We start from the raw sequence: 23,994 nt of genomic DNA, 5'->3' as shown, positions 1-23,994 counted from the left end.
CATCCCCAAGATGACAACTTGGGCTGAACCCAAGTACATAACCTCTGTCATAAGTTGAGCTTCAAACACTGTACTCTAGCCACCAAGATGATCTATCTCCACCTTCACAAAATTGCTTGTCTCAATCTCTGCTCTCTCCCACAGCCACTGAAACATTTAAATCAATTCTAGACTTAATTTCATCCTTAATCTATAACTCGTCCAAAACTTCACAGCCCACATCCCCATTACAGCGCTTACCAGCCTCCATTGGCTCCTCAACCCTTTGGATTTAAAACCCGTGGCCTCATCTACAATCCCTCCACAATCTTACCCCACCCTATTTCTGCAACTTCGTTGAGCCCTACATGCTCTCTTCTCTTCCAATTCACCCCCAACCTACTAATGATCACAAAGACTTTAATGGTCTTGGCCCAACATTATGGAGCACACTCCCAACAACCCCCCGCCCCACGCCAATTGCTGCCTCTCCAAGCCTGCAATAGTCTCCTTCAAACCTCTCTCTTTGACCATGCATGCCTTCAATCATCTTCGGCTTCACTGCTCAGTGTCTATTTTTGACTCTAAAAAGTGCCTTTATTGCACCAAAAGGGATGAATATGTGCAAGTTGTTATTGTTGTGGAGAGGGGGTGAGAAGAGGGCAAAATGAGTCACTTCTAAAGTTTATTCCTTAACATGCAAGTGGCAAACTTCCTTACTCTACTACTAAAATTTGAATTAATTCTACCCTCCCCGGATTGTACTTGAACTGAGAAATCCAAATATATATATTAAATGTTTATAGGTTCAGAACTGAAGGTCACCATTTTATATTCCAAATTTATCATTGATTAATACAGAAATATGTGTTCTAGAATGCCAAGAATGAATGAACCACTGAATGAAAAGTGAACAGCAGTCTTATCCCTAAGTGAGCTTGAATGGAAATGAATGAGTGTACATAATGTTAGCATTAGTCATTACTTCAACAAAGCAACCTCATTTCTAGCCTTGGTGATCACACATAATCATGGCCTCTAAACCTCAGACTGCAGGCATCTGTCAGCACAGTACCTTCTTGTTACATGGCAGCTCATTATGACGCAAGTAATGTGTCTTAGCATAGCTGCAGATTTAAATTAATGCTCATTAGTCCGTTTTGCTAACTGGCAGGATTAACATAAGAAAAAAGTCAGGGATAAAAAAAGGCTATTTAGGCAAATTAAAACTCTTTGCTCCAGCATTCTATTCCTGCTAGCCCCGAATCCAACTTTATTTTGAGTAGCCGTAAAGTCTGCATCTCAACTACCCTGACTGGCATGTAATTGCAGATATTTATCAACCTCTGTGTGAAGAAGTTCCTTCTAGTATCACATTTACAGTTATTTTTCACTAGTTTATACTTATGACCATACAAGACATTGGTTAGGCCACAGTTGGATTACTATATACAGTCTTGAGCACCCCATTACAGAATGGATTGTGGAGCCATGGAAAATGTGAAATATTGATCTACTAGGTCAACATAATAGATAAGAGGGCCTAGTCATGATAAGAAACTAGGATTGTTTTCACCGGGAGCAAAGAGGAATCTAATGGAAGTATTTGAATGTTTGAAAGGATTTGGAGGGTAAACAGTGATAAATTATTTTGACTGGTTTGTGAATTGATAATAACAGTGCACAAATTTAAGATCAGTGCTAAAAGCATGTAAGGTAAGAAATGTATGTATGTGCAGGGTTACCAAACAGAATTTGCTATCACAAATGACTACTGAAGCCCATTATATTGATTCTAACTGCAGTACTTAACATTTGCCACAAGGCAGTGCTCAAGAAATGCATTTCCCAGAGAACAGCAGACATTTTGCAAAAGATATGTAAAGGCAAGTCTGTTGTACTCACCTCAAGGTCCACACAAATCAGTGATTTCATGTTTCTCCCTCCCCCCACTCTGATTTTTGCCAAGCAGCGTGGGTTCTGCTCCTGGGTCGCCAGTCCTTTCTGCTTAGTGGTCTCACTGGTCGACCTATTGTCCCACCTGCCCGCCTGTTTTTTTTTAAAACTGTTGAAATTTTGTGTATGTCAGGTTGGATCTTGAGCCCCGCTGGTTCTCACTTCCAATCCAACTACTTTCTGCTGCTTGCCTTCTGACCTCCCAATATAATTTGAAAGTTCTGCACAGATTATTTCTGCACATGCACATATATATATTATATATAAAAAATAAATAAAACACAACATGCGCATACAGATAAAATGTATCAAATTTACCTCATCTAAACTACTGAATATTTTAATTACTTCAACAAGGTCCCCTTACGAGCTGAAGCACAGAGCGCATTGCGAAGAGTAGATCATGAACTGAGTGGGAACTTGAGAATTTCGTAAGAGTGGGACTCTGTGGTAAAGTAATGGGTGAAATGAAATTAAAATTTAGTTTAAAATTTAACTTTGAACTTTGAAACTTTAAAACAAACTGCAAGCTAGTTAACAATGAACAGAAACTGCAAGTCAGTAGCAGGTAACAGTTAACAGTCAATCAGCTGTAAATGATTGCCTGAATAGGGGGTAATTACTGTTTGAGCTGGAAGCTGATTGAGCAGTTGTAAATGGTGTTTCTCAAAGGGTGTATAAATTAGAAGGTATCTGCTAAAGCACAGAGTGGGCATTGCAAAGAGAGTCGATCGTGAACATGAGAATTAGGTGTAGAGTGGGAAGGCGATGTTAAATTTTAAAATTGCAAAAAAAAGTGAAACAGACTAAAAAGTAATTATCTATAAATAAATAAATGTAGACTAAGATATGGCAATGAAGGTTATTTATCAGGACTACAGCATATGGGAATTTGTGGACAGTGAGACGGTCCTGGGTGAACACATCTGCAGTAGATGTCTCTGCCTCACATCCAGCCAGCTCAGAGTTGTATGGGATTCAATAATTAGGGGGACAGATAGCACCCTTTGTAAGCAGAATTGAGGGTGCCACATGGTATGTTGCCTACCTGGTGCCAGGGGAGGGATATCTTGACCTGGCTTGAAAGAAAATTGGGGAGGGATCAAGTTGTTGTGGTCCATGTTGGGACCAATAACATAGGAAAGATTAGGCAAGAAGTCCTACTCAGAGTACCAGGAGCTAAATTAAAAAAAAATGGGACCTCAAGGGTTATAATCGCTGGTTATTACCCGAGCCACGTGCAAATTGGTGTACGGCTAAGTAGATTAGGGAGGTGAACACGTGGCTAAAGGAGTGGTGTGGGAAATAGGGGTTCCATTTGGAACACTGGCACCAGTATTGGGACAGGAAGGAAATGTACTGTTGGGGTGGGCTCTACTTTAACTGGGCTGGGACCAGGATCCTAATGGAAAGGAAAAATGGGGCAGTCACAAGGCTTTAAACTAGTAAATGTGGTGGAGGGCTCAAGTGGAAATGGTAGTATAAATAATAATTCTTAAAAAAAATGAAAAGGAAGAGAGTACAGTAAAAGTCAAATTATGCTTTAGGCACTACAGGTAAAGGGGAAACTAAAAGATGTAAAGTAATTAAATCAGGAGAGAGAAAAAAAAAATGCATGAGAAAAACATTAGAGCAGGACAGGTTAGCTTGTGGCCCAAATAAGCGATCTTTACACAAATGCAGAGTATAAGGAACAAATTGAATGAATTGCAGGCGCAAATTTAATTTAGAGGGTACAGCATAGTAGCCATTACTGAGACATGGCTGCAAGAAGGTACGGACTGGGAACTGAATATACCAAGTTACAAGGTCTATAGGAAGGAGAGGGAAACTGGTAGAGGGGGAGGAGTAGCCTTAGAGATTAAGGATGAACTTACTTCAATGATAAGAGGATATAATGAGAGGTAAGCAGGCAGTGGAGACTTCATGGGTAGAATTAAGAAACCGAAAAGGATTTAAGACTGTAGTGGGAGTTGTGCATTGGCCCACTGGTAGCAGCTGTGAAGTGGCAGAATGTATCAATGCCGAGATTAGACAAGCATGTAGCAAAGGCAGTGTTTTAATGGGGGATTTTAACTTTCCTATTGATTGGGATAAGCAGATAAACTCATGTCAGAAAAGTAGTGAATTTCTTGAGTATGTTCAGGACAGCTTTCTGTAACAATATGTCCTAGAACCAACAAGAGGGCAGGCCAGATTAGATTTAATAATGAGTAACAAGTCAGATTTAGTTAACAGCCTAACGGTGTGTGAACATTTATCTAATAGCATTCATAATATGATCGCATTCAATGCTGTGTTTGATAGGGAGAAACCCGTAAGGCAAAAACCTGTAACAGCTACTAAGATTTTAAATTTAGGTAAGCCTGACTTCAATGGGATGAGACTGAGTCTGTCCACAGTAAACTGGACAAACCTGTCAACGGGTAAAATTTCAGAAGATCAGTGGGAGGTGTTCAAAAAAGAATTTAACGTGATACAGAACTGGTTTATACCCCTAAGGGGCAAGAACTCTACTTGCCAAAAGAAACAGCCATGGATGACAAAAGAAGTAAGGGACAACATAAAACTAAAAGAAAAAGCATATAAAAGTGCAAAAAATAGCACAGATCCTGGTGACTGGGAGAGATACAAAGAATAGCAAAGAGTGACAAAACAGATAGTAAGAGCCTCAAAAAGAACATGAGATAGGAGCAGGAGTAGACCATTTGGCTCTTCAAGCCTGCTCCACCATTCAATGAGATCATAGCTGATCTAATTCTGGCCTCAACTCCTTTCCCAACTGTTCCCTATAACCTTTGACTCCCTTGCTGATCAAAAATTTGTCTAACTCAGCCTTGAATATGTTCAATGACACAGCCTCCACTGCTCTTTGGAGCAAAGAATTCCAAAGGTTCACAACCCTCTGAGTGAAGAAATTTCTCCTCACCTCTGTCTTAGATGGGTGACCCCTTATTCTGAGACTAGGCCCCCTAGTTCTAGATTCCCCTATGAGGGGAAACATCCTCTCAGCATCGACCCTGTCAAGCCCCCTCAGAATCTATTATGTTCAATAAGATCTCCCCTCATTCTTCTAAACTCCAGTGAGTATAGACCCAACCTGCTCAAACTTTCCTCATAAGAAAACCCTTCAATATCCGGAATCAACCTAGTAAACCTTCTCTGAACTGCCTCCAATGCAAGTATGTCCTTCCTTAAATAAGGGGACCAAAACTATACGCAGTACTCCAGGTGTGGTCTCACCAGCATCCTGTACAGTTGTAGCAAGACTTCCCTTTTTTTTGTACTCCATTTCCCCTTGAAATGAAAGCCAATATTCCCAATTACCTGCTGCATCTGTATGCTAACTTTTTGTGTTTCATGTACAAGGACACCCAAATCCCTCTGTACCGCAGCATTCTATAGTCCTCCTCCATTTATATATTTTGCTTTTTTGTTCTTCCTACCAAAGTACATGACTTCACATTTTCCCACATTACACTCCAACTGCCAAATTTTTGCCCACTTGCTTAACCTATCTATATAAAAGGGAGGATAAAAAGAAACTTGCAAGGGCTATCAAAATCAACAAAAAAGTTTTAGCTATATTAGGAAAAAGAATGTGGTTAAGAGCAATATGGGCCCCTTAAAAACTGATGATGGTGATATTGTAAATGAAAATAAGAAAATGGTGGACAAGTTAAATAATTACTTTGCATCAGTATTTACAGTGGAGGAAGAGGACAGCATACCAGATAACCCAAGGAAACTAATTTTGAATCAGAGATGTGGATTCACCATAATCCATACAAGCAAATTAACAGTAATGAAGAAAATAATGACAATAAAAAGTGACAAATCCTCAGGACCAGATGGTTTCCATCCGAGGATTTTAAAAAGGAAGTAGGTGAGGACATTGTAGATGCCCTAATTATAAACTTCCAAAGTTCTCTCAATTCAGATTGGAAAATTGCATGTCACTCCGCTATTTAAGAAAGGTGAGAGCGGGAAACCAGGGAAATATAGACCAGTTAGCCTAACATCTGTTGGGAAATTACTAGATTCTATAATTAAGGATAGAGTGACTGAAGACCTTAAATTTTCAGCTGATCAGAACCAGTCAGAATGAATTTGTAAAAGGTAGGTCATGCTTGATGAACCTGATTGAATTTTTTGAAGAGGTGACTAAAGTAGTGGTCAGGGGAATGACTATGGATGTTGTTTATACGGACTTCCAGAAGGCATTTGATAAAGTCCCTCATAAGAGACTGTTGGCTAAAGTTTAAGCTCATGGAATTGAGGGCAAATTATTGACCTGGTTAGGAAATTGACTGAGTGGCAGAAGAAAGTGGGGATAACGGGCTGCTGGTCAAATTGGCAGGATGTGACTACTGGTGTCCCACAGGGATCTGTGTTGGGGCCGCAACTATTCACTGTATTTATTAATGACTTGGATGACTGGATAGAGAGCTATATATCCAAGTTTGCCGATGACACAAAAATAGGCAGCATTGTAAGCAGTGTAGATGGAAGCATAAAATTACAGAGCTATTAATAGATTAAGTGAATGGGCAAAACTGTGGCAAATGGATTTCAATGTAGTCAAGTGTGAGGCCATCCATTTTGGACCTAAAAAGGATAGATCAGAGTACTTTCTAAATGGTGAAAAGCTGGGAACAGGGGAGGTCCAAAGTGACTTATGGGTCCATGTACATAGATCATTAAAATGTCATGGACAGGAACAGAAAATAACCAAAAAGGCAAATGGAATGCTGGTCTTTATACTTAGAGGACTAGAATACAAGGGGTAGAAGTTATGCTACAGCTATACAAAGCCCTGGTTAGACCACACCTGGGGTACTGTGTTCAGTTCTAGGCACCGCACCTTAGGAAGGATATATTTGCCTTGGAGGGAGTGCAGCGGAAATTTACTGCAATGCTACCTGCACTCCAAGGGTTAAGTTATGTGGAAAGATTACACAAACTGGGGTGGTATTCCCTGGATTTTAGAAGATTAAGGGGTGACTGGATCGAAGTTTTCAAGATATTAAGGGCAACTGATAGGGTAAATGGAGAGAAACTATTTCTGCTGGTTGGGGAGTCTAGGACTAGGGGACATAGTCTTAAAAATTAGAGCCAGGACTTTCAGGAATGAAGTCAGGAAACACTTCTACACGCAAAGGGTGGTAGAAGTTTTCTTTTATTCATTCATGGGATGTGGGCGTCACTGGCGAGGCTGGCACTTATTGTCCATCCCTAATTGCCCTTGTGAAGGTGGTGGTGAGCCGCCTTCTTGAACCGCTGCAGTCCGTGTGGTGAAGGTTCTCCCACAATGCTGTTAGGAAGGGAGTTCCAGGATTTTGACCCAGCGACGATGAAGGAACGGCGATATATTTCCAAGTCGGGATGGTGTGTGACTTGGAGGGGAACGTGCAGGTGGTGTTGTTCCCATGTGCCTGCTGCTCTTGTCCTTCTAGGTGGTAGAGGTCGCGGGTTTGGGAGGTGCTGTCGAAGAAGCCTTGGCAAGTCGCTGCAGTGTATCCTGTGGATGGTACACACTAGCCACAGTGCGCCGGTGGTGAAGGGAGTGAATGTTTAGGGTGGTGGATGGGGTGCCAATCAAGCGGGCTGCTTTGTCCTGGATGGTGTTGAGCTTTTTGAGTGTTGTTGGAGCTGCACTCATCCAGGCAAGTGGAGAGTATTCCATCACACTCCTGACTTATGCCTGTGGATGGTGGAAAGGCTTTGGGGAGTCAGGAGGTGAGTCACTCTTCTGCAAATGGCAGTTGATGCTAGCTCAGTTGTTAATTTTAAATCTGAGATTGATGGAATTTTGTTAACCAATGGCATTAAGGGAGATAGGGCAACGGCAGGTATATGGAGTTAGATCACTGATCAGCCATGATCTCATTGAATGGCGAAACAGGCTCAAGGGGCTAAATGGCCCGCTCCTGTTCCTATCGTCCTATGTTCCTTTAATTGTCTTCTCTCTTAGCTACAGCGATCGAGCTTTTATGAATATTTCCCTTGGAAAAGGAGGGCAACAAGAATTATCCCTTCTACAATGACTGCACATCCCCTTATAGCATAACAACCAGAATAAAGAATGGTCACCTGAGGAAGTTATTAGAAGGCATAATCTGTACACTTCTATTCCACTGTTCTGGTTTTATCTATCATATCACATATTCTTAGCTTCATCCAGTTTTCCTCACCACAATGTCTAGATATCAACAGTGACAAGTTTACTATTACTCTTGGATCGCTTTCTGGATTTCCTTGTGTTAACATGAGATTAGTGGAGTGTAGGAGGAAAAGAGGGGTTAGAGACAATGGGCATAATTTTAGCCTGGAGCCAGGAAGGGGGCAGGTGGAATTCCTGATGGGGGAAATCTTGGAGTACGGGTTTCCCAGACTTCCTTACGATCTTGACGCAAGGACGTTGTCTTTTCTTTTGCTGGTTTCCCGCCCGACGGGCCAGCCGAATTGACAGGCTGGCTCTCAGTTTGACAGGAGAAAAGCAAGGAAGAGGACGTAATTAGGTAAGTGTTAAATTGGGGGTTTGGGTCAGGGGATCACCGGGGTGGTCAGAGGGTTGCAGTCATTGGGGGGGGGGGGAAATCGCTGCAGATTGGCTTGTTGGGCCTGGGGGAAGCACTTCTGCTCCTTCAGGCCCACAAGTTGTTCTATAATGGCACTTACCTGCAGCTTCGGGCCACCTTCATATACAAATCAGACCCCATTTTGCATGAAAAACAATTACTCAAAATTTCTGAATTGGCCCACACCAACCTCAGCCCCAATAAATAGTCATTATATCTACTTTCAAATCATACCTATAAAAACTGCTCACCATTTCCTGATCACTCTTAACCTCATGTGGAGTTGGTTTTACTGTGATACCAGTAAGGGAGATTCCAAATAAGATTTTTTTTTTCCTCTTTTTGGAATTTATTCCCTACTTGGAATTTTTCATAACAGTACACATAGTGATTATGGTAAAATTGCTATCTAGTAATTTTTTTTCAGCTTGCCCGTTAGTAAAAATGAGCATACATCAGGTAGCTTCATAAACCCAAAGGAAAAGTGACATATTCAGACATACTAATTGTTAGTGAGAAAGAACGAACTTGCATATAGTGCCTTTCACATTTTCATGACATCCCAAAGCGGTTCAGTGTCAATTCATTAATTATTTTTGAAGTATAGTCATGTGTTAATAGCGAAACGCACCAGCGAATTTGCACACAGCAAGATTTCACAAACCGCAAATGAGACAAGGGACTTATTAATTTGATTTGGTGCAGTTGGTTGAGGGAATGAATGTTGGTCAGGATATCAGAAGAATTCTCTGCTCTTTTTCAAATAGTACCACAAGATCCTTTAAGGCACTTGAACAGGTGGAGATGAGGCTCCGGGTTCAATATCTCATTCAAAAAATGGCATGTCATGGACAATCACTCCCTGAATTTCAAACTTAAGCAATCAAACTGTACTACCAATTAAATCTACCTTTAGTTTTAGCCCTAGACCTCAAACGCAGACCTGCTGCTACAGCACCCTCTCACTTCGTGCATCTGCGCACACGTACGCACATTATGGAATGCCCCAAGACATGCTGCCTTGTAAGCTGGTGAAGTTGCACCACGTCTCAATAAACAGGCCAGTGAGTCAAGACACCAGAGTAGCTAATTTAATGCAAGCAGTGCCAAAGATTATGCAAATGAGCAAGTGGTCAGTTTCTAGTTATTAAAAGTAATTCAGATTAAATTTGGAATCCCTAATGCACACTTGGGCGGGAACTTGAAATCAAGGCAGGCAGCCAATTTACGTTTCTCACCCAAACTCATATTATTCTTGCACTGTTTCAAAAAAAAGGTTAATTTCAACAAAACTACTTTTGGTGTGTGGTAAAGAACCTAGTTGAAAATCTCTCCTCCTCTCCTCAAGCAGTTTCTTCTGTATGGGCATCAATAGGAGAAATTTCAAATGGAGGGGAAAAAAAGGACAGTGGTTAAACAAATTATAGCAGATGACTTTACAATATTAATGTATTTGTTGGTTGAAGAGCCAAATAATTTAAATACATAAGTATAAAGAAGTCAATCCATAATGTGCGTTGTTGTCCAATTTTTAAGCAAACCACAATGATTAAATTAGTAATCCAAAGGTGAGTTTTGGGGAAAAAAAATATTGCATAGCTCACACAATGTTAATATCTCCTAATTGTCTGACCTAGTGCTTCTGTTAAATAATGGTCCCACTGCCAAGAATGTCAAAAGTTTACCGTTCATGTTTTCACCAATAACCTACATGTTATCTCTTTAAATGGGAAAATCATCAAGGTCAAAAAAAAGTGCCTACATCTGAAAATGTAAAAGCATAACCTAGATACCAGCAGCCAATGTAATGCGTAAGAATAATTCAGCATAGAGTACATGAAAATGGTACAATGGAGTCCTGTACTCAAATCCCACAAGGAAGCAGATGCTTGCTGATAACTTAATAGCACTAAAGATAGCTCCTCTTTTTACCCATTTCAGACAGCATTAAATAAGTTTACCAACATTGAACAACTTATCTTCAGACAAAAACACTGAACAACTTATCTTCAGACAAAAATATTGACTTTCCTGCTCCACTCTACCCTTCAAAGTTTGAAGGAACATAAAAGTTATTTGTGTGCTGTGAACTGCATTGTTCTATAATTATCACTATTCATAAAATGTAGCAGACTTGTCCACCTCTTTCCCCAATTAATGTCATCACAAAGCTGATCGGGGAGGGGTTGCAGCTGAATCATTTTCAGAAATAGACCAAAATTCAGTTCTGTTTGTTTCAAATATCAAAATATGAACCAAACTTAGACCAGAGCTGGAAATGTCAACCATTTAAAGAATGCAAGAAAGCATGGAATGAGAAACAGTCGTTAATTCATCAACACTGCTCCTTCCACAATCTACCCTATCTCACCCATTTAATCTCCTGATATTCCCTGACCCAAGGCAATCAAAGAAAGCTCAAATAATTATCTATCTATGCTGTTCCACCCTAACCCTCTTATTCTCCACAGAAATGCCACTAACCAGTGATTTGATCCATCCAATGTTAGAAATAATATTTTCAACTTGCAATCAACTACCCATGCAATGGATTGGTCTTTTTAATTAGCTTTATTCTAGACATTTCAGACAGCATTAATATAAGTTTACCAACATTGAACAACTTATCTTCAGACAAAAATATTGACTTTCCTGCTCCACTCTACCCCTCAAAGTTTGAAGCTTCAGCGTGGCTAGAAATTTTTAGTAAATTATGAATAATTACACTCAAATCTCATGTTTTATTAGTCCATATTCCTGTTCCAATATTAACCATAACATTATTTGGTTAAATCCATCTGCCATTGCTTTCTCGTGATTGAAATATGGATTGATTTATCCATTCTCCTCAATAAATACCACTTGGTTATGCAACAGAATATGATTTTTAGTGAACTTGCAGAAAAAACACATTGTCAACTAAGCTCTACAGAGAGCATAAAAAGAGTCCGTTACTTTCAGGTGTACAAGTAAATACGTGTAATTTTACGAAACATCACAAGATTACAATATGAACATATTTAGTTGCAAGACAAAGATGAGCAAAATGATATGTAGTTCAACATGGTTCCTGAGCTGTTGGGACCATGAATGTGTCATAATAGAAGGAACAACTGGAGATTTGATAGGTATTGTTCAACCTAATTTTTTTGTGAGAGTGAGGAGTCAGAGATTCAATAGGTTGGATAGAGTTTTGGGTACAGCAGATTGCTTCTGGTCTGTGGAAAGATTTGGCATGACTGACCAAATGTCCCTTTGTTGCTTCTGAATTTTAAAAATATGTTTATGGTTCCAGAATTGAATCGAGCATGTTTCTGATTAACTTATGGGGAAAAGGAGGATGAAAAATTTGGGTTCCAGCTCAGTATTAATTTGAAAAGAGACTTAGGGCCATAATTTGCTGTAGCAGGGCATCCAACGGCATCTGCCATTAGTTAGACTTGCCCCTGCATGTTTAGCTTTTTAAATTTTTTGTGTGGCAAGTTGCTGAAAGTGCGAGCTGATAACGGCACAGTGAGGGAAACAGGGCATCTGGGACCTGAGTGAACAGGGCAAGCAACAGGGTATTTCCTTAATCAATCAGATTAAAGGATTGTGAAATTAACAGCACGAGGACTGAGAAGGAAGTGTAAATTAGAGTGGGTGAATTCAATGACAAATCAGGTACAGAAAGAGAAATAGAGGGAAAGAAAGGTTTGTCTAAGAGAGAGAAAAAAAAGAGACAGAAAAGTAAAAAAGCAATAAAAAATTTAAATTTATTTTTAAAATCTCTAACAACAATTAAAACCTGAAGGAGTGAGACGCTACACTTGTAATAGTTAATTTTCAGTGTCAGAGAGGTTGTTTGACAGTAATTAACAGTTATCACATCGTTAAAAGGGTACTTAGACTTGAAATGACAAAACAACTTTTTGTGGTGAGTTTAGTTCATATCTACCACACATCAACCATCTTCAGCCAGAAGTGCCGAGTGGATAATCCATCTCAGCCTCCTCCCGATATCCCCACCATCACGGAAGCCAGTCTTCAGCCAATTCGATTCACTCCACGTGATATCAAGAAACGGCTGAGTGCACTGGATACAGCAAAGGCTATGGGCCCTGACAACATCCCAGCTGTAGTGCTGAAGACTTGTGCTCCAGAACTAGCTGCGCCTCTAGCCAAGCTGTTCCAGTACAGCTACAACACTGGCATCCACCCGACAATGTGGAAAATTGCCCAGGTTTGTCCTGTCCACAAAAAGCAGGACAAATCCAATCCGGCCAATTACCGCCCCATCAGTCTACTCTCAATCATCAGCAAAGTGATGGAAGGTGTCGTTGACAGTGCTATCAAGCGGCACTTACTCACCAATAACCTGCTCACCGATGCTCAGTTTGGGTTCCGCCAGGACCACTCGGCTCCAGACCTCATTACAGCCTTGGTCCAAACATGGACAAAAGAGCTGAATTCCAGAGGTGAGGTGAGAGTGACTGCCCTTGACATCAAGGCAGCATTTGACCGAGTGTGGCACCAAGGAGCCCTAGTAAAATTGAAGTCAATGGGAATCAGGGGGAAAACTCTCCAGTGGCTGGAGTCATACCTAGCACAAAGGAAGATGGTAGTGGTTGTTGGAGGCCAATCATCTCAGCCCCAGGGCATTGCTGCAGGAGTTCCTCAGGGCAGTGTCCTAGGCCCAACCATCTTCAGCTGCTTCATCAATGACCTTCCCTCCATCATAAGGTCAGAAATGGGGATGTTCGCTGATGACTGCAGTGTTCAGTTCCATTCGCAACCCCTCAGATAATGAAGCAGTCCGAGCCTGCATGCAGCAAGACCTGGACAACATCCAGGCTTGGGCTGATAAGTGGCAAGTAACATTTGCGCCAGATAAGTGCCAGGCAATGACCATCTCCAACAAGAGAGAGTCTAACCACCTCCCCTTGACATTCAATGGCATTACCATCGCCGAATCCCCCACCATCAACATCCTGGGGGTCACCATTGACCAGAAACTTAACTGGACCAGCCATATAAATACTGTGGCTACGAGAGCAGGTCAGAGGCTGGGTATTCTGCGGCGAGTGACTCACCTCCTGACTCCCCAAAGCCTTTCCACCATCTACAAGGCACAAGTCAGGAGTGTGATGGAATACTCTCCACTTGCCTGGATGAGTGCAGCTCCAACAACACTCAAGAAGCTCGACACCATCCAAGATAAAGCAGCCCGCTTGATTGGCACCCCATCCACCACCCTAAACATTCACTCCCTTCACCACCGGCGCACTGTGGCTGCAGTGTGCACCATCCACAGGATGCACTGCAGCAACTCGCCAAGGCTTCTCCGACAGCACCTCCCAAACCCGCGACTTCTACCACCTAGAAGGACAAGGGCAGCAGGCACATGGGAACAACACCACCTGCACGTTCCCCTCCAAGTCACACACCATCCCGACTTGGAAATATATCGCCGTTCCTTCATTGTCGCTGGGTCAAAATCCTGGAACTCCCTTCCTAACAGCACTGTGGGAGAACCGTCACCACACGGACTGCAGCGGTTCAAGAAGGCGGCTCACCACCACCTTCTCGAGGGCAATTAGGGATGGGCAATAAATGCCGGCCTTGCCAGCGACGCCCACATCCCGTGAACGAATTAAAAAAAACAAATACAGCAACTTCATGCCATTCAATGCCTTTCAATGGTAGGGCAGACAGCGAGATGCCGTTTTCGCGAAGCTGATGGCAACTCGGAAAGCAACTTTTGGATATACTGTTTAACCATACATCTGCCCTTGCCTGAAGTTGCTGTACCATTTGCACATAAATAATGGCAAACGCCATTAGCCTTACCGTTACTTTGACAGCAAATTCTGGCCCATTATTTTGCACGATGGATTTTAATTTTAAAATTGCATATTTTAAATTTTAAAATGATGCAGAATTTAAAACTTAGCATTGAAACTAGGGACAGTATTTAAATACCAATGACAAGTTGAAACTAATCTGGGTCATACAAGCCTAGTTGAGAAAATGCTTCGCAGGGATGCTGATGTGACGTGAGGGAGAAAAAAATTATTAAAAAGTGACTGCCATAAGGTATTAATGAACAATGCAGACAAGGACAGTCATAAGTTTCCATCTGAACGCTTTTAAAATATATCTTTTCCCCAGGCAGGCTTGCTAGCTAACCACTGGTGCATTACTTATCTGTTTATTTGCTTAATAAAACCCACAATAAAAACCATTGAGTCACTGCATTCAAGTGCTCAACAACCTGCAGATCCACATTTAACTATTCTTAGTAATCACTATCATAAATAGCTGTTAATTACAGTCAATCACAGACTTTTATTAACCATTCTATTCTTTCACTCATTCAGTTCAGTTGTCTCTGAAAACAGGCAGCAAGGTCATTGTGCTCACAGTGATTACAGAAGGTGATTCAGATCATTGATAATTATGCATTCACTCCTTCTACCTTGGGATAAATTTACTCTTATGGACCTGGATTTTCACTCCAAGGGTGGAGGGAGGGAGGATTGGAGGGAGGGAGGATTGGAGGGAAGGAGGGAGTGAGGGAGGGAGGATTGATTGCCGGACAGTTAACCCCGAAGTATGTGTTTCCCGGACGTCCGTACAATTTTGACATGCGGACATCTTTAAAAATGTTTCCGCGCGACAGGAAAGCAGCTGGGGAGCGAATGCGAGCAAGTAAGTCTGACACTGGGGACTTGGGGCCAGACGTTGAGGAGGGGGGATTGGTTATTGGCCAGGGGTGGGGGAGGAAAGAGGGTTGGAGACATCATTGGAGGGAGGTAGGATAGAGACATCGGGGGCTCGGCCAATCACGTGTCGGATCACGGCAGGTAAGCTTGTTGGGCCTGGAGGAAACTCTCCTGCTCCTCCTGGCCCACAAGCAGCGCAATAAAGGCACGCACTTGTTGATCCAGCCCTTCTTGCCTCCTCTTGTGTGACAAGAATCAGAAGGTCCGGGAATCCCAGCCCCCGTGAGTTAAAAATAAAAAAGCTATTAAAACAGAGGCCCACAGCCTCCTTAAGATTTTACTCACTGACCTGCCTCCTGAGATCGGAAGTGGGCGGGTTTTACATTTTTACAATTTTTACCTTCCCAACCCCCCCTTGGGGATTAAAATTATCCCCTGATCTCTTCTTTTGAAAGACTGTGCATGAAGAGGAAGTAGGTTGCATTAGGCCTGGTGTTTTCAATTGAACCTCTAGTCTGTTCCATAGCTAGGACTACATAGGTGATCCTTGGGAGCTATTTTTCTCTCCATCTCACAATGTGAGGAAGGAGAGACAGCTATCCAAAGAATGCTTCACACAAAGGGATAGCCCATCAAGACAAAGTTTTTTAATTTGGTTAGTTTTCACAACATTTCCATCAGTAATAACAGAACAGCAACAATTAAAATGGATCTTCTAAATGTTTCCCTTCACTCTGAACAGCTCAATTAAAACTGGAAAGTTTCCAAAATCTTTTGCTCTTTGCAATGATTTCTGTAGTTATTCCGTCATTTATTGTCAGTCATGGTAAAACCAGCTAAGGAGCTGTAGAAAGCCAAAGTGTCCAACTGGCGGTGTGGATACCTCAGCTTAGAAATTGGGACATACTGCACGTGCCTAATAAGACTAGCGGCAAAACCACTGCAAACTGTACCATCGGCCTCATTAGGATAGTACCAGCAGGCTGCGGATGCCAGTCCCCAGAGACAGCTCTCTGGCCGTGGAGGCAGAGCATATTTGGCCAGCTCAGACTGCAGCCAAGGGCCTCAGGAGAGCCCAGGGTGGGGCATGGCAATCGAAAGGGAGGTGGGGAGAGTGGTGGCCAGCAGCAGTCGGCGGTTTGATGTGGAGCCGGGAAGCGCACTCCTGCTCCTCCTGACTCAACAGGGTAAATAAGAAAAAACTTAAAACTTACCTTTTTGGTGGCAGCCTCCAGCCATCTCTTTAAGGACCAGTGGTTTGGCTGCTATGTGCCTGAAAAATAACTGACCGCAGCATTTATGATGCATGCTGCAGTCAATCGGAAGCCAATTTCACAAAGGGGCCTGAAACAGGCATTAGGCCCCCAACACTAGTTTCAGGCATGTGCCCTGGACAACTACTGAGCAGCCTGATCCTGTATGGTGGGCAGTGCATTTCTGGCATGGAATGAACGCGCCCTCATATTAAACACATTGTTGCACATTAGAGAGATGTATCTGGCTAGAGAATTGGAGCCTTCCATAGCATTACTGTACATGTAGCTGGTAGAATGTACAGATATTTAATCCATTTTCTATTTTTTTTAAAAAGTCTATTATTACTAGCAAAGTCATTGCTGATGGATGGTTTTTGATCAGCCTTGCTGTGTCAATTGAGTACATGTTTAGACTATTGATCTGGTAAATGGGATGAATTCCAAGCATAGTCCAATAGTCATTAGTGACACTGCTGTTTATTTAGGTTTCAAGGCTCTGGACCAATGCAGCTATCAACCACAGATTAACATTTTAAGGCAAAACTCTTTCAAGATGTTGAGTTCAAAGATTGAACAAAATAATATTCTCTCATTCAAATTGCCAATGCAAGTGCCATCATGACTTCAGTACTAAGCTCAAATGGTACACAGAACAACCAACTTTTTTTTTACCAAGCTAACCGTTAGGATGGTATCAGAGCTCAATTGGACATTCTTATTTAGGACAACCTAAAGGAAGTATAACAACAAGATTTAGAACACAAAGTACAGAACTAGAAAATGTCATAGATCCATTCTTTCCAACAGGCTAAGTGCAAATTCTACAATCTTGAACTTTCCTAACCTTAATGTGCTGAAGGAAATGAAAAAGCACGGCTTTCAAGGGTAAGGAATTAAATGTTGTTTCTAAACTCTGAGGTAATCTAGCAAACTTCCAAGATATTGATCTAATATTACAATTGCATTATTCAATCCTCACCTGTGCATTTTTAGATGACATTCCCATAGGCTCAATAAGATTAGAACCATAATGTTCCACTGTATTTGATCATCTATTCTTATATAGTTCTCATAACATTCAATATTGTTCTTAAGCAAATATTCATCCACTTCCTTTTCAAAAGGTGGTAATCACATAACATCGGGCTATCATCAAAAGCAGTTAGTCAGAGGTGAATCCAATTACTTAAGTAAGCCAAACAAAATTCAATACAAATCTTATAATATATGCTTTTCACCAGAACAGGTTCAACATGTGAACACAAGAGAATAGTTAACATCGGTTGTGAATAGTTAACACCAGCTCTGCAAATTCTTTGCTTTGTATATGCAATGTGGCATTGTCCAGGGATCAAACAGAGCATTCAGCTTACTATATGTTGCTCCGGTTCCATTTCATCCCATCAGTTTGGGCTGGATTTGGACCCAAGTCCCAAAGATGGCAACCTTTAACCCAATGTGCCACCCATTTTCCCAGATTTAACTGATTTAACACTTGGAGATAGACTTCTGCTCATTTGCTGAAAAATTGTAACTTTTAATTTCAGAACAAAGCAAACAGCCTGTCCCCACCAAATCTACAGTTGGTATAGCTTTCAGATAAGTCAAGTGTGAACACTGCTTGAAGTAAGCACATCACTGTGTCCTAAAACACACTATTTTCCAAGGCCTTTCGTACATTAAAAAAATATGAAGTTCTATAAAAATAAAGGAGCCAGATTCTTAGTTTGCCATAACCCATTCCTTAGAAATAACAACCAAACTCAGATCTTGAACATTGAAAAGTCATCTCAGCCTTTATATCTATACAATAAATGAGGTGACACATAAGATTTGAATTACAGTTACATGATAGATATAATGGCCTGGAATTTCCTCAGTTTTCAGCACAACAACGAGGCAAGAGCTGCAATGCGCCATCACTTTCCGAGGAAATTTGCATATGTGATTTACGCCAGAACCTTGCTGTACACAAATTTCCTTGTTCATTTACGCTGCTCTTGAGTTATGTATGTTGAAAATCTATGTATTTATGCCACAAATTTAGGCACAGCACATACCCACTTAAATCAAAATCGGTGTAACTGAAGAGTTTCAGTCTTGGAACAGGCCCTAAACTTTATTTCTGGATGTGGAGATGCCGGTGATGGACTGGGGTGGACAAATGTAAGGAATCTTACAACACCAGGTTATAGTCCAACAAATTTATTTTAAAATCACAAGCTTTCGGAGATTATCCCCTTCGTCATGCTAAATTTGTGCTGGTTTTATGCTGTATTTCTGCTTCTTGTACGCCCGTTTTTAAGTTCCCACATATGCAAATGAGATCCGGAGGAAACTTCAGAGCAAGTTGCTGATGGCAAGATCAGCATAGATTTCAGAGCAAGTCAGATTAAGGAAATTCCGGGTCAGTGTATCTAGTTGTCAGAACTTTGAACAGTAAATAAATGGAGGCAGCTTTTAAAAATTAGTGAAATATTCTCGCGTCAGTGGCAATATCACAGTCATCATTTCTTCCTTTCAATCCGTCCCCCAAAATACACCCACCCGCCTGGTGCCAGAAAAAGTAAATGTAGAAAACAAACTGGTTGGTTCGTAGGAGATGATGCCCATTTATCAGAACTGCTGTTACCTGTTGAGAGAAGATGATTTTGCATGAAATTGCAACATACTATATTAAATATTAATTCAGTGCAGGTCAATAAGTTATATAGAATACATTCTGGGAGGTACAGATAGTTCAGATGAATAGCTTCCAACTGTAAATCGTGCATCTTGTGTGTTACTGCATATCATCTACACAATTTCAAAAATATTTTATAAAGCAGCACCTCAACCTGCATAGTAAAAGTGACTAAATATTGCCTTTGATATCCTTCATTTTATGTATTAACTTTGACTGGAAATGAGTTAAACAATTAGACTGGAGCATAACTAATATTTGAAAATGATGATTGACGTTACAACAATAGTGTAGGTCACTATATATTTACTGAAAGATTTTCAAGCACTAAATTATATTTTTGGTTGTCAGTACGATATTTATATATCACATCACTTCTGTATTAAACAAATATGTGTAATCTCAATAGTTTTGATTTTGGTGAATATAGGCCATTGTCATATTCAAAAGGGACAAATATCTTTTTAAAATTTGTGTTCCTCAAATAATAGCAATTGTGCACTTTCACTGCCTCCATCTCCAGTACATTTTGTATTTGTTGTTATCTTACTAGTTTTGTTACTACATCATATTATTTCAGGAGAATGTAAGTCTAAAATCACTTCAGATTTCTGTATGCAGTCATTCCAGCTGGATGTTCATTAAATTGAAATGAATCTTGAAAGTAAACCCGGCAATTACAGGCTAGTCAGCCTAAGGTCAGTGGTTGGGAAACTTTGAGACAATAATCCGGGACAAAATTAATTGGCACTTGGAAAAGTATGGGCTAATAAATGAAAGTCAGCACGGATTTGTTAAAGGAAAATAGTGTTTGACTAACTTGATTGAGTTCTTTGATGAAGTAACGGAGAGTGTTGATGACGGTAGTGCAGTTGATGTTGTGTATATGGACTTTCAAAAGGCATTTGATAAAGCACCACATAATGGGCTTAAATTTTGCTTCGAAGTCTATGAGCTTAAAGAGGCAGTGGCAGCAGATACAAAATTGGCTTGGGGACAGAAAGCAGAGAGTAGTGGTTGAACAGTTGTTTTTCAGACTGGAGGGAAGTAATCAGTGGTGTTCCCCAGGGGTCAGTATTAGGACCACTGCTCTTTTTAATATATATTAATGACCTGGACTTGGGTATAATTTCAAAGTTTGCAGATGACACAAAACTTGGAAATATAGTAAACAATGTAGAGGATAGTAACAGACCACAGGAGGACATAGACAGACTGGTGAATCATAGAATCGTAGAATGGTTACAGCACAGAAGGGGGCCATTTGGCTCATTGATTCTGGGCCGGCTCTTTGTAAAAGCAATCCAGTTAGTCCCATTCCCCCACTCTTTCCAATTTTACTAAGCTGAGAAGTGATTTCGCAAAAGTGGACTGGAAACAGCTATTTGAAGGTAAATCAGAGTCAGAGCATTCGGAGGCATTCAAGGGGTGCAGAGTAAACATATTCCCACAAAGAAAAAGGGCGGGATTGCCAAATCTAGAGCACCCTGGATGACAAGGAGCATGCAGGGTAAGATAAGGCAAAAAAGGGAAGCTTATGTCAGACACCAAGAGCTCAATGCTGCAGAAAGCCCAGAGGAGTACAGAAAGTGCAGGGGTGAAATTAAAAAGGAAATTAGGAAAGCAAGAGAGCGTGAAAAAATACTGGCAAGTAAAATTAAGGAAAACCCAAAAATGTTTTATAAATACATAAAGAGCAAGAGGATAACTAAGTGGGAAGGCGGAAGATGTTGGTATGGTTCTTAATGATTACTTTGTGTCTGTCTTCACAAAAGAGGGGGATGATGCAGACATTGTAGTTAAGGAGGAGGTGTGTGAAATATTGGATGGGATAAACGTAGTGAGAGAGGAAATATTAAGGGGATTAGTATCTTTGAAAGTAGATAAATCGCCAGGCCTGAATGAAATGTATCCCAGGCTGTTAAGAGAAGCAAGGGAGGAAATGGCAGAGGCTCTGACCATCATTTTCCAATCCTCCCTGGCTACAGGCATGGTGCCGGAGGATTGGAGGACTGCTAATGTTGTACCGTTGTTTAAAAAGGAAAAAAGAGATAGACTGAGTAATTATAGGCCAGTCAGTGTAACCTCAGTGGTGAGCAAATTATTGGAATTGATTGAGGGACAGCATAAACCATCATTTAGAAAAGGCATGGGTTAATCAAGGACAGTCAGCATGGATTTATTAAGGGAAGGTCGTGTCTGACTAACTTGATTGAATTTTTTGAGGGGTAACAAGGAGGGAAGATGAGGGTAATGTATCTGATGTAGTGTACATGGATTTTAGCAAGGCTTTTGACAAGGTCCCACATGGCCAACTGATCAAAAAAGTAAAAGCCCATGGGATCCAAGGGAAAATTGCTAGTGGGATCCAAAATTGGCTCAGTGGCAGGAAGCAAAGGGTAATGGTCGAAGGATGTTTTTGGGACTGGAAGGCTGATTTCAGTGGGGTCCCGCAAAGCTCAGTACTAGGTCCCTTGTTTTTTGTGGTATATATTAATGATTTGGACTTGAATGTGGGGGGCTTGATCAAGAAGTTTGAAGATGATACAAAAATTGGCTGTGTGGTTGATAATGAGGAGGAAAGCTGTAGTCTGCAGGAAGATAACAATGGACTGGTCAGGTGGACAGAAAAGTGGCAAATGGAATTCAATCCAGAGAAGTGTGAGGTAATGCATTTGGGGAGGGCAAACAAAGCAATAAATGGGAGCATACTGAGAGTTATAGAGGAACAAAGGGACCTTGGAGTGCATGTCCACAGATCCCTGAATATAGCAGGACAGGTAGATAAGGTGGTTAAAAAGGCATACGGGATACTTTCTTTTATTAGCCGAGGCATAGAATATAAGAGGAGGGAAGTTATGCTAGAACTGTATAAAACGCTGGTTAGGCCATAGCTTGAGTACTGTGTACAGTTCTGGTCACCACATTACCCTCTCTAGTGCAATCACATCTTTCCTGTAAAGAGGAGATTTACAAGGATGTTGCCAGGGCTGGAGAATTTTAGTTATGAGAAAAGATTGGATAGGCTGGAGTTGTTTTCTTTGGAACAAAGGAGGCCGAGAGGAGGTTTAATTGAAGTATATAAAATTACGACGGGACTAGATAGAGTGGATAGGGAGGACCTATTTCCCTTAGCAGAGGGGTCAGTGACCAGGGGGCATAGATTTAAAGTAATTGGTAGAAGGATTAGAGGGGAGCTGAGGAGAATTTTTTTTCAACCAGAGGGTGATTGATGGAGGTCTGGAACTCACTGCCTGAAAGGGTGGTAGAGGGAGAAACCCTCAACTCATTTAAAAAGTACTTGGGTGAGCACTTGAAGTGCCATAACCTACAGGGCTACGGACAAAATGCTGGAAAGTGGGATTGAGCTGGACAGCTCTTTTTCGGCCGGCACAGACACGATGGGACATAAACGGCCTTTATCAGTGCCGTAACTTTCTATGATTCTTTCCCCGTAGCTCTGCAAATTTTTTCCCTTCAAGTATTTATCCCGTTCCTTTTTGAAAGCCACAAATGAATCTGCTTCCACCACCCTTTCAGGCAACGCATTCCAGATCTTATCTACTCACTGCGTAAGAAAGTTTTTCCTCATGTTGCCCTTGGTTCTTTTACCAATTACCTTAAATCTATATCCTCTGGTTCTCGACCCTTCCGCCAATGGGAACAATTTCTCTTTATTTACTTTATCTAAACCCTTCATGATTTTGAACACTTCTATCAAATCTCCTCAACCTTCTCTGCTCTAGCAAGAACAACCCCAGCTTCTCCAGTCTATCCACGTAACTGAAGTTCCATTCTAGTAAATCTTTTCTGCACCCTCCCTAAGGCCTTCACATCCTTCTTAAGGTGCGGTGCCAGAATTGGACACAATACTCCAGTTGTGGCCGAACCAGTGTTTTATAAAGATTTAACATAACTTCCTTGCTTTTGTACTCCATGCCTCTATTTATAAAGCCCAGGATCCCATATGCTTTTTTTAAACTGCTTTCTCAACCTGTCCTGCCACCTTCAAAGATTTGTGAACATATACCCCCAGGTTTCTCTGTTCTTGCACTCCCCCTCTCAGAATACTGTTCAATTAATCCATAAATGGGCAGACACATGGCAGATGAAATTTAACGCAGAGAAGTGTGAAGTGATGCATTTTGGTAGGAAGAATGAGGGGAGGCAATATAAACTAAATGGTACAATTTTAAAGGGGGTGCAGGAACAAGAGACCTGGGGGTGCATACACTCAAACCTTTGAAGTTGCAGAAGTTGAGAAGGCGGTTAAAAAACCATATGGGTTCCTGGGCTTTATTAATAAAGGCATAGAGTACAAAAGCAAGGAAGTTACGCTAAACTGGTTAGGCCGCAGCTGGAGTATTGTGTTCAATTCTGGACACTACACTTTAAAAGAATGTCAAGGCCTTAGAGAGGGTGCAGAAGAGATTTACTAGAATGGTGCCAGGGATGAGGGACTTCAGTTACGTGGAGAGACTGGAGAAGCTGGGGTTGTTCTCCTTAGAACAGAGAAGGTTAAGGGGAGATTTGATAGAAAGTGTTCAAAATCATGCACGGTTTTGGTAGAATAAATAAGGAGAAACTGTTTCCAGTGGCAGAATTGTCGGTAGCCAGAGGACACAGATTTAAGGTGATCGGCAAAAAAAGAGGTGACATGAGGAAACATTTTTTTTAACACAACGAGTTGAAATGATCTGGAATACACTGCCTCGAAGGGTGGTGGAAGCAGATTCAATAGCAATTTTCAAAAGGGAATAAGATAAATACTTGAAGGGAAAAAATTTATAGGGCTATGGGGAAAGAGTGGGGGGATCAAACTTGGATAGCTCTTT

At 41.2% G+C, this 23,994-nt stretch overlaps 1 protein-coding gene across 17 annotated transcripts in view; it reads right to left on the bottom strand.

Annotated features, from left to right (window-relative positions):
* The window catches only part of LOC137325831 (calcium/calmodulin-dependent protein kinase type II delta chain), a 419,005-nt gene that overhangs the window by 236,078 nt on the left and 158,933 nt on the right, over positions 1–23,994 (bottom strand). The window contains exon 1 of one of the 17 annotated variants that reach the window (XM_067990950.1): positions 2,254–2,343. The exons of the other annotated variants lie outside the window; for them this stretch is intronic. The gene's annotated coding sequence lies outside the window, so the exon portion shown is untranslated. Of the gene's footprint in view, positions 1–2,253; positions 2,344–23,994 lie in introns of those variants that run through there. 17 annotated transcript variants of the gene reach the window in all.

The sequence above is a fragment of the Heptranchias perlo genome, chromosome 1 (genome assembly GCF_035084215.1).
Source record: "Heptranchias perlo isolate sHepPer1 chromosome 1, sHepPer1.hap1, whole genome shotgun sequence".
NCBI classification, from domain to species: domain Eukaryota; kingdom Metazoa; phylum Chordata; class Chondrichthyes; order Hexanchiformes; family Hexanchidae; genus Heptranchias; species Heptranchias perlo.
This window is presented reverse-complemented; position numbering and strand designations above follow the sequence as displayed.